Source organism: Peromyscus leucopus, chromosome 16_21 (assembly GCF_004664715.2).
Source record: "Peromyscus leucopus breed LL Stock chromosome 16_21, UCI_PerLeu_2.1, whole genome shotgun sequence".
Taxonomy (NCBI): domain Eukaryota; kingdom Metazoa; phylum Chordata; class Mammalia; order Rodentia; family Cricetidae; genus Peromyscus; species Peromyscus leucopus.
In genome coordinates this window covers 11,200,203-11,210,476 of record NC_051084.1, presented here as the reverse complement: position 1 = coordinate 11,210,476, position 10,274 = coordinate 11,200,203, and the positions used below count along the sequence as shown (strand labels likewise).

Here is a 10,274-nt window from a genome sequence, read left to right as displayed (position 1 = left end):
ACGACCTGAGCCCTATGACAGACACACAGCTCCAGGCTGGCCACCCTGCTTGGCAACAGGAAAATCCGCCGGGTGTAAAAGGCCGAGGAAGGGAAGTGTGGAGGCCACAGCAGCTCCTGGATCCACTGAACATCAGAGATGAAAACGGAGCCAGGTTTCCCCAGCCCCCAGCAGGGACCCGCCATGATCCAGCCTGCCAAACCGGCAAGACAATGACCATCAAACCCCCTGGGGTGCCCCTTCTGAGAGTTTCTAGAACCTGCCAGGCGTCCTGAGAACAGAGAAACAGCATGGGGAGCCCAAAGCATTGTTAGATTCTGCTGAGGGCTCAGACACCCAGCAGAGAAGGAAGAGCCCCCATTTCTGCCCCACAGACCTGAGGGCAGGGATCAAACGTCCATCATGTCCCTGACAGATGTGAGGGCACACCCCCCCAGTTCTAGCACTTAGGAAAGAGAAGCAAAGGGATCTGGAGTTCTAGACCAGCCTGGCTACAAATCCAGGCTCTGTCTCCAAACAGCAACACATCTATGGATAAGTGGAAGAAAACGATGAACGGCACATCTTGGTGACCCATTGCACCCACATGGCAGAGAAGAAAGAATGTTCATTTAGTCACTCAACAAACACTGACTACCCTCTGTAGCATGGAGTCCCTGAGACACAAGAAGAGCAAGAGTAAGTCCTTGTTTTTGTGGAGTTTATTTTTCAGTGGGTACCAAGGTACCACACTCCACACTCCTAAAAGACCTACATGTGCCACACGCAACGGATGACCCCTTAAGGAGCGCCCACTGGGCGTTAAGCGATGGTGCAGATGCTGTGATAGGCGCCCGTGATCGGGGACTCAGCCTGCGGAATCCCGCGAGGCCCGGCGCCTATGTGGAGCCAGTGGCCGTCCGCCAGACGAGACACCCGAGTCAGTGAAGCGGGCTTTACCTTTACCGTGGGTTCGTCTTCATCTGTCGGTGAGCAGGAGCCACTGAGTGAGTGCCACGTGCATACCCACACCGCTGCACAGCGCTGCAAGACAGAAAGGGACCGTGGTCCGTAACTGAGTGGTGCCAGGGTCCCCCCCAAAAAAAGCGATAGGAAACGGAATACTGGGACGCAAAAACCAGTGGTCCCATGTGACCTCACACACACACACACACCCTGGGAGGCTGCTGAGCTGAGCTTGAGTCAGCAAATATTTCCCAATCCTGGAAGGAGTCTGCACTTCCAAGCAAGCAGACACCAGCTCTGCTGATCTTACCTGGGTGGGGCGGAAGCAGCTGCCAAGGTAAAAAGAGGTAGTGCCCAACACCCCACCAGCTCATAAAAGGAGAGGCCCTGAGTCACACGAGATTCCTCAGGGGAACACAGAGAGACTGAAGTCACGCCCCAGTCACCAGCCCCAAGTTATGAAGGCCCGGGGAGAAGACCCACATGCCTGAAACCTGATGCTGACGGCCTGCTTCCCTGCCAGGCTCCAGCTAGGCACCCAGCTCCCCTCCGACACCCTGGAATCCCGCTGCCACAGCAAGCCACACCCCCTGGCTCTTGTGGCACGCAAACATGCTCAGCGACATCCAACCATCTCCAAGAAACAGCCACAGGGCAATCTGGGACGGCGCGGCACAGACAAGGGCACCAGGCACAGGGCTTCGGGCAGAATACAGGCCAGAGCCTGGCAGGCCATGCCAGCCTGAGTGCTGGGTAGGGAGGAATGCCCCCAAGGGGGACAGTACCATGGGGCTAGCCTGGCACTGCTGGCTCCCCAAGAGGTACTAGAGGAGGGCACTAGAGTACACACACACACACACACACACACACACACACACACACACCACACACGCGCACACACACACACATACACACACACACACACACACACACACCCGCAGACATGCAGCAGCACCCCGTGAAGGTGGACCTCAGGAGAGGACTCAGCTGAAGCTGATGGAGGCCACGGCTCTAACGCCTCCTGAAGAGATGAGCCTCACTGTACCAGGACCACGCCAGGCTCAAGCCCAGGTGACAGCGTGCACAGCAGCCAGGCAGCTGTGTTCTATCCAAAATCGAGGCGCACCAGTTTCCCACGCTAGTCCCCACACTGGCTATCCTCCCAGGCCTCTGGGAAAGAGAGTAAGGGACCGTAGGTGGGGCTGGGAGGGGGAATACGGGCTGCTTTTCCTGGGGGGCTTGAAGGACACCCCAGAACGCAGCAGAGAAAAGGCAAGAAGAAGAAAAGTTTCCAAACAGAGTCGGGGTTGGGGGTCGATCCAGTGAACTATGGAGGTGACAGGAGATGCCACTGGCAAGGGCCTGTTCACCCGCACCTTGAAAACAGGCATTGACCCACGATCTGCAAAAATCCCCGAATGGAAAACAACTATTCCCTTGAAGGCTGCAGAATGGATGCGCCCCAGGAGGCTACCTGGCCAGCGCTGCTAGGATGTTCGAGGCTCTTCCTGGACTGGCCCTGTGCTCTGCCCAAGGCTCCATGCACCGCCTCAGCACAGAACGCTGTGATTGTTGGTTAAGTAAAGACAGGAGAGGAGCAGACTGCTCTAGGGTGTTAGGGAGGGGGCTGGAGAGATGGCTCAGAGGTGAAGAGCACTTGTTACGTTTGCAGAAGACCCAGGTTCGATTCCCAGCACCCACAGAGCAGTGCACAAGCATCTGTGACTCCAGTTGGAGCAGCTCCAAGGCCCTCTTCTGACCTCTGAGGGCACACAGCACCAAGCACAGACGTGGTGCACAGACAGACAGATGCACCAAGAGTGTCAAGCAGAGTCTCTGGGGAGCCAGAGGCTGGACTAATCATTGCCAAGCTCTCAACTGCACCCCTCAAAAATGACTCGGGTGGGGTGATGTAGCCCAGTAATACCAGCATTCAGAAGACAGAAGCAGGAAGATGGCCGCCAGATAGGAGGCTAACCTGAGCTACAAAGTGAACTCAAGGCCAGCCTGGGTTACAGAGTGATACTGTCTCAAATATAAAGGGGGGAGAGGGGGTGAATCAGAGGGCAAAGGTTCTTGCCACCCAGCCTGATGACCTGAGTTCAATCCCTGGGACCCATACGACAGAGAAAACTGATTCCCAAAATTTGTCCCACACACTCACACAAAAACAAATAAATAAATAGATGTAAAAGATATAAAAAAAATAAATAAAACCTTTACGGATGTTTTTCATAGAAAGAAAAGATCTCTTCTAACCTACTCTCTGCTCCACTCCCCCGAATCCAGCACTGCAGAGGGGGCTTGGGGGCCTGTGGAGAGGAGCCGGGGCCAGCCACAGGCCAGCCACAACCGTGCTGCGTTCCTGGAAAAGGGTCAGTGTACACCGAGATCACAAAACTGTAAGGTCCGGTCGGGCTGGTTCTGTTGGCTCCCGGCTGTGGCTCCAGAAGGCTGCCTGTTCTGTGGCCTATTCTGGCTCAAAGACGGAGTGCAACCCTCACAAGTGGAAGCTAAAGACATGATACCAGCGTAACAAGGGGCTCCCGCTTCTAATAGGAGAGTGGGTCACGCTTCCAGGGTCTGCCATGTGGGTAAAAACAGGGTAAACATTCTTTCCTGAGGATGTCTCCAGGGGTCCAGGGCCAAATAAAGGTGCCCAAGCCCAGGCACACCCCAGACAATGATCCATGTGCCTGGAAGCAGACAGCTCAAGTTCCTTGCAAGGCCTCCCTGGTGCAATCCCACAGCTTGCCCAGGCAGATACCAAGGCAATACCCCAGACCACACCTGGGCAAAAGGAACATCGTCAGCTGCCTCTCCCAGCCACAGGAAATGAAGCTGTCCAGGAAATGGAAGAAGAAAAGGTACCGAGAGACCACGTCCAGTGACCAACATGTAAGGCTCATTCCATCAGTGAGAGACCGAGGACAGAAATCCAGTGGCCTTTAGCCAAGGCATCATGACTAAAGGGTGCAGATACCCAGCAGCCCCAGGGCTAGCAGGCCCATAATCCATTAAAAAAAAAAAAAAAAAAAAAAAAAACAGGGAGAGGGGAACGTATTCTGGGGCTGGTGAAGGGCTCAGCAGGTAAAGGTGCTTGCCACCAAGCCTTGATGTCCTGAGTCTATTTCCAGGGCCCACACAATGGAATGAGACAACCAACTCCCAACTCCAGTACCTTGTCCTCTGACCTCCACACACCTACACCTCACCCCATATCCACACCCCATATAAATAAATAAATGTAACTTTTAAACAAAAAAAGCTCTTTAGAGCCTGTACAGGGAAGAAAACCCACGTTGAAGACCAAAGTCATCCCTGGGCATGGCTTCTGGAGACTTCTCTTAGCTCTCTGGGATAGGGCAGAGCATGGAAGGGAGGAGTGAGGGCAGAGAGCTTTAAGTATCATGGTTTAAATGGGCTCCATAATATCCCAAATGAATCCCTATTTCCTGGCAGGGGAAAAGAGTTAGTTATATGAGGCCTCCGGCTACCGCTGGCACACATCCAACTCAGAGCTGTCTCTCCCCAAGGGTTCCTGGAAGTCAACAGACCCATAAAGGGGAAGTATTGTAAAGCTGAGATTAGCAGGGCCTAACAACTGGACATCCCTCTCAGTACAACAACACCCAGTAAACCCTCCCACTCGAACAGACCCGGTCAAGAATGGTCAACACCCCACCGCCCTCCCATCTCCACCGAAGGGGAAACCTCTGGGTTCACCCCGAAGCAGAGGCAAAGAACCTAGAAGCGCAGCGGTCGGGTGACCAGAGGTGACAGGGACGGGACTGCTCCCAAGGAAATCAGAGCCGTGCAAAAGCAGGGCCTCTGCGGGCCGCCAGGACAGAAGAGGCTCGGATAAACCGGACCGGCTCACAACATCCTAGGGAAGATGGGGAGGGATCAGGCAACCGGAGAAGCAGGGGACGGGGATGGGGACAGAGAGCAACGACCGACAGGACAAGGATGGGAGGCTGTCGGGGGAGGCAGGAGGACCTCCAAAGAGGGCTGGGTAGAGAAGGGCACCAGGGAGGCACTCGGGAAGAGGTCAGAAGGGAGGTGGAGATGGGGTTCTCGTGGAATCGGGAGGAGATGAAGCCACGGGGCCACAGAGGGGCTCAGGGTGGGCAGGAGGCGCCCGGGATGTCAGCTTGGAGCAGCCACAGAGGTCTCCGAACTGTGGACCCCGGTGGCGGAGCCTCAGCGCACAGGCCGAGCGTGGAGGAGCCGCAGCCCCGCGGAACGCAGCCTCCGGAGCCCCGACCCCACCGTCCCCCTCGGCCCGGGCCGCGCTGGCCTCTCCCGACCCGCACGGACCTGTCCCGGTCGCCTCCCGCGCCGCCGCCGCAGCCGTCCCGCAGGCTCCGCAGAAACCCCCAGCTCCTGCCAAAACTTTTCCCATTAATCCCCGGCTCCGCCGCGGCCTGCGGCGTCACACGCTCCCAGCCCCGGCCCCGCCCCTCTCGCTGACGTCACCGCGCCGCTCGCTCCCCCCGCTCCCCCGCCAGGCACTCGACACGCCCTCTTCCCAGGGCAGCAACCAATCGCCGCGTCGCCGGGGCCATCGCTCCGCCCACCGCCCTGCTGCGCCCCTGGCGCGTCGGCAGCGCCCTCTGGAGTCCGATGTGGGAGCAGCAGCTCAGGAAGGCTCTGGTGGAGAAGCTAGGGCAGGGAAAGCGAGGAAAGAAGGTGGAGGTCATCTAGTACGACCTCCTCGCTCTTCCCGAGGAGAAACTAGGCACAGACTTGTGTGGCTTTGAAAGAAGCAAAGCTAAGGGCAACGGGGCAAGGAGTAGAGGCAAACTTTAATATTCAAAAGAGTTCTAGGGCAGAGCGTGGGGGATGAAAGACCTGGGAATGAAAATACATACACAGACCCATTTTTAAAGTATTTGTCTATTTTTGTACCTCTGAGAGTTTTGTCTGCGTGTCTGCGCGCTATGTGCGTGCAGTGCCAGCAGAGGCCAGAAGAGGGCGTTGGATCCCTGCAAGCGGAGTTACAGCCAATGGAGAGCTTCCGTGTGGGTGCTGGGAATGGAACAGCGGTCCTCTCCAAGAGCAGCCAGTGCTCCTCACCACTGAAACATCTCTCCAGCCCTCCAGTATTTTTTTATTATTATTATTTGAGGAGAAAACTGGTGGTTCATTCGATGACTCAGCAGGTAATCATGCTTTGCCTTCAAGCCTGATAACTTGAATTCAGTCCCTGGTTATCCTCTGACCTCTACAACACCCCCATGCATGCACACGTGTACACATACACACTATAAGTTAAAAAAAATGTAATAATAATATTAAAAAGAAACAACTGGGAGGTATGGTGACATTGTACCTCTGGCACTCAGGCGGTGGATAAAGAAATATCAAAGGTTCGACGTCATTTTTAGCTATGCAGGAAGCAGTTCTAGGCCAGCCTGGGCCGTATGAGACCCTCCCCAACGGGAAAACAAATTCAAAAAGAACTTTCTTCCATCTTGAGATCTCTGTCACTGGAAATTCATGGTCCTGGACCTTGTGTCTACCTAAGTGGGGAGGGGGGGTGCTGCCTTCCCTGGCAGAGGAAATTCTGATCTTGTCTAGAAGAAGGACCTCTCATCCCAACTCGCCTCTTACCATGTACCTAAGAGGGTATGTAGCCAGAAGGCAATCTGGCAGGAGCTGGTTTCATCATCTTGGAATGATCAAAACTTGACTGGCAGGAACAGGAGTACCTCCCTCCTCTACACCTCCATTAAAGGCTACCTCTGCCCTCTTCAGGCACTGCTTACACCACATCCTCAGCGCTCTGGATTTGAGATTCCCACACCACTTCTGTTCTCTGTCTCTCTCTCTTTCTCTGTCTCTCTCTCTGTCTCTCTGTCGTGTGTGTGTGTGTGTGTGTGTGTGTGTGTGTGTGTGTGTGTGTGAGCTCCAGCTTGGACAGAGAAGAGTGTTGAGCATCCTCCATGGATAGATTTCCACATTGTTCCTTTGAGGCAGGGTCTCTCCATGAATAAGGAGCTCTTGTTTTGTGGGATAGGTTGTCAGCCAGCAAGTCTAGGCTATCCTGGTTCTGGCCCGATGGTCTGCAGTTACAGGAGTGCTCAGGACCATGCCCTGCTTTTGTGTGTATCCTGGGATCTGAACTCTGGTCCCCTGCTAGTGCAGCAGGAGCTCTTAAATTCAGAGCTGTCTCTCTACCCCCTTTTATTGCCCTCCCTCCTCCCCAGTATTTTGAGACAGGGTTTCCCTGTGTATCCCTGGCTGTCCTGGAACTCACTCTGTAGACCAGGCTGGCCTCGAACTCAGAGATCCACCTGCCTCTGCCTCCCCAGTGCTGGGATTAAAGGCGTGCGCCACCACTGCCCGGCCCTTTTATTGCTTCTTGAGATGAATTTGTATTGATTGTTTTTTAAGATGTCACTTTTTTTTTTTTTTTTTCCGAGACAGGGTTTCTCTGTGTAGCTTTGCGCCTTTCCTGGAACTCCCTCTGTAGTCCAGGCTGGCCTCGAACTCACAGAGATCTGCCTGGCTCTGCCTCCCGAGTGCTGGGATTAAAGGCGTGTGCCACCACAGCCTGGCAAAGATGTCACCTTTCTTGTCCTCTGAGACTGGAGTAAAAATGGACTGTGGAAGTAAAAGTCCTCCCGAAGGCTTCTGCCATCTTTTGTTTAGATAGGCTCCCACGGAAGACCTCAGGCTGGTCTTGAACAGGATGACCTTCGTGTCTCCATACCCACGTGCTGGAGTCCTCCATGCCAGTTCACATGGCACTGGCATGTGGGCCAGGACTCCATGCATGTGAAGCAAGCTCTCGGCCGACGGAGCTACATCCCTAGCCCTCTTTTGAATTCTTTTTTATAGTGTAATATTTTTGTTAGTTCTGAGAATTTTGTACTTGCATATTATGTATTTTGATCTTATTCACCACTCACTCTGCTTCCTAACTCCTCCCCCCATATCCAAATCCAAACCTTTGTGGTTCTTGTTACAGTGTATTTATTGTGTGTGTGTGTGTGTGTGCATGTGTGTGCACATGTGTGCACTCAGGGATGTGCATGTGTGCATGCGTGTGTCTACTTGCCTGCACAAGTGTGTGTGTATGTGTGTGCGCGCACTTGTGCACACATGCGAAGGTCAGGGCACATCTTACAGGAGTCAGTCTTTCCATCACGTGGGTCCTGGGACTTGCAATCAGATGGCCAGGCTTGTCCGCAAGCCCCCTTGCATGCTGAGCCATCTCACCCGCTCCCCCTGGGTTCTTAAGTATTCTGTTTGGGGGCTGGTAAGATGGTTCAGTGGGTAAGGGTGCCTGTTGCTAAGCCTGTGACCCGTCCCCTCCTCAGGACGCACACGGTCCCAGGAGAGGGCTGATTCCTGCAGCTTGTCCTCTGGTCTCCACACGTGTGCCATGCTGAACTCATTCGCCTTCATAAATAGTTAAATAATAATCAGTCTGCTTCTGTTACTTGAATCACAACCCTGCCTGAAACAGTGCTCCCAAATCTTCCTGTTGGCTAGATTTGCCTTTGGGGCAGCTGGGCGGGAAAAGCAGATTCCTGCCAAGTTTTTATGGCCCTTTGAAGGGAGCCAGGGGTCTCAGCTCCCCAGACCTGCCCGGAGATGCCCAGTGTCTGCGGAGCTTGTCCCCTAGCGTCCCGCTCAGAGCTGTGCCACCTCTGGCCTGCAGGTGGCGCCTGCTGACTCTTGGGAATCAATCCCCTCCTTCCCCTTCTCTGCGGCAGGGGCAAGGGTAGCGATTCAAAGCAGTCACTTGCCAGGTCTGGGTGGCCCCTTACAACAAGGTCTAACATGCCTGAGGCACGCCAGCCCTGTGTCCCCACCCATCCTTACACAGAAGCCACACCAAGGTAGAGAGCCTGGGGCCACAATGACTATGTTCCCTGTGAGAACCCCAGAGTTTGGGGGGTATGGAACAGGACACACTCTCCTTTCAAGATGTTGGACAGGATGGGGGAATTATTTTATTTTATTTATTTATTATTTGTTTGTTTTTTCAAGACAATGTTTCTCTGTGTAGCCCTGGCAGTCCTGGAACTCACTTTGTAGACCAGAGATCCACCTGCCTCTGTCTCCCCAGTGCTGGGACTAAAGGCGTGGGCCACCACCACTGCCACCCAGCAGGAGTTATTTTCTAGCCTTGGGACTAAAAACTAGGAGATATCTTCTGGCCCCCAAGACGACCATGCTGCTCAAAATTAGATTGCATTCAGCCATCATGTGGTCGTCCTTGTTACATCATACCTCAACCATCAGTGTTTGCCCATGCCTCACCCCAGGACGCTGGAGAACCCACTGGGGAAACTGAGGCACAGGGGATAGTTGGTGATTTCGAGTCTAAGTTCTTCGTAGGGCTGGGATGTGGGAAGGCCCCATGTGACCACAGCATGGCAGGAACACAAACTCACCTTAGCCATGTAAGATGGTGTACACACTTACAACCCAACACTTGGGAGGTAGGGGCAGAAGGAGCAGGAGTTCGAGGCCAGCCTCAGCCTCACAGTGAGTTCCAAGTCAGTTTGGGCTATATGAGACCCTGGCTTAATAAACAACCCCCAAACAACAAACTTTATCAACATATGGTTGATGATTTAGTCAGTCATGGTGGTACATGCCTGTCATCCCAGCTCTGGGAAGGCTGAGGCAGATAGAGATCTCAAGTTCCTAATAAGCCTGGGCTATAGATCTTGTCTCAAAAAAGATAATAAAGATTTTGAAATCAACTAATCAACTCAATCAATCAACTCTGTCTAGTTTTCGAGACTCTCTTAAGCAGGCCTTCTGTTACTTTTCTTTCCTCCTCCTTCGTGTGTGTGTGTGTGTGTGTGTGTGTGTGTGTGTGTGTGTGTGTTTTGTTTTGTTTAGATGGTGAGTGTGTGTGTGTGGGGGGTGACGTACTATGTTCCTGGCTGTCCTAGAACTCCGGATGTAGACCAGGCGGCCCTGGAACTCTCAGAGATCCTCCTGCCTCTGCCTTTCAGGTGCTGGGACTAAAGGCATGTGCTACCTTGCCCAGAAGTTATTTGATTTTTATCATATCTCCCCCTTTTCCTGTTTTTGTTTTGTTGTCTCATTACTGTTTTGAGACCAACAGGGTTTCACATATTCCAGGATGGTCTCAAATGTCCTCTGTATGTAGCCAAGGATGACCTTGAACTTCCGATCCTCTTGCCTCTGTCAGTTTATTTATCACTAGTGTGTACGTGTGCAAGTGCACATGTACCATAAAGAGCAGAGCATGAGGTCAGAGGATGCTTCCAGGGACTTTGAACTCCTGATTCCCCTGGATAGTCCACTCTGGCAGGAGAATGAATGGATGAAGGAAT

General features: G+C 53.5%; 1 protein-coding gene across 1 annotated transcript in view; it reads right to left on the bottom strand.

Annotated features, from left to right (window-relative positions):
* Ppard (peroxisome proliferator activated receptor delta) overlaps positions 1-5,394 on the bottom strand; it is a 72,853-nt gene extending 67,459 nt beyond the window's left edge. The window contains exons 1-2 of the mRNA XM_028888373.2: positions 5,266-5,394; positions 940-1,023 (exon numbers count right to left, since the gene is read on the bottom strand). The gene's annotated coding sequence lies outside the window, so the exon portion shown is untranslated. The remainder of the gene's footprint in view (positions 1-939; positions 1,024-5,265) is intronic.
* Between the last annotated feature and the right edge of the window lie 4,880 nt (positions 5,395-10,274).